Source organism: Rhagoletis pomonella, unplaced genomic scaffold (genome assembly GCF_013731165.1).
Source record: "Rhagoletis pomonella isolate Grant_MI unplaced genomic scaffold, Rhpom_1.0 Rhpom_scaffold_00002, whole genome shotgun sequence".
Taxonomy (NCBI): Eukaryota; Metazoa; Arthropoda; class Insecta; order Diptera; family Tephritidae; genus Rhagoletis; species Rhagoletis pomonella.
This window is the reverse complement of record NW_023458556.1, coordinates 103,691,251-103,692,186: the sequence shown is the minus strand read 5'-3', so window position 1 is coordinate 103,692,186 and position 936 is coordinate 103,691,251.

The window sequence follows — 936 nt, the reverse complement described above, 5'->3', positions numbered from 1 at the left end:
TCGGGAAGTGTAACTAATGAGTAACTAATAAGCAACTAAATATGCCGTTTGCAGAACTCTGATATCTTATCGGGAACCGAAGATATAAATGGTCTGCTAGCTTACGACTTAACCTAGCAGATCACACGTATCTTTTAAACGTAATGAGCAACTAATTAGCAACTAAATACCCAACAGGTTAGAGTTGCGCGTCGTGACCATGGTCATTTACTACCATTATGCGTAGGCCAATTCATGAAATTATTTCATGCGTTTGAGTAGAAAATGAATGAATGAACACCATTTCATGATTTCAATTAACGCGAAATAGAGTTTATGCACTTAGTTTTTACTCAGATCGATGAAATGATTTCGTGAATTGGACTACGCATACATGTGATACTTATGCTTTTAATTTATAAGGTAATTTTATGTTTTTATACTCTTGCTCCCACATGAATATATTAATTCGTGATAAGAATATATGAATTCACCTTGGAAGATAGAAAGCGAGTAAGAATAAATGCCGAGCAAAGGAATTTGTCTTCTTTCAACTTAAATAAATGCATTTTGCAAACAAAAGTGCGTACGTTACTTAGTGCCTTGGTAATGGCGAATTCGTAAGGATCTATTGATTGCATGATAAATATTTTCATTTATTTGTTAAACATAAAATTGCTTCCATTACAACCCGGTCCTATGGATGATAGAAGCGCGAATTCATATAAGTTGGTGTTACCGGAAAATGAATAATAAATTATATGTATATCACAAAATTATTAAGATGAAATGAAATTATTGTTTGATTTCTAACCCAACCTATGTATGTAACTCAATCGCCTAATGGTTTGCGGAACCGTAAACATATGTTTACATATCCAATTTCGTGAGTAGGTACCTGGTACTCACACCTTTTTTAAGAAGTTTCACTTCTATCATGTGTACGGTGTTACACAC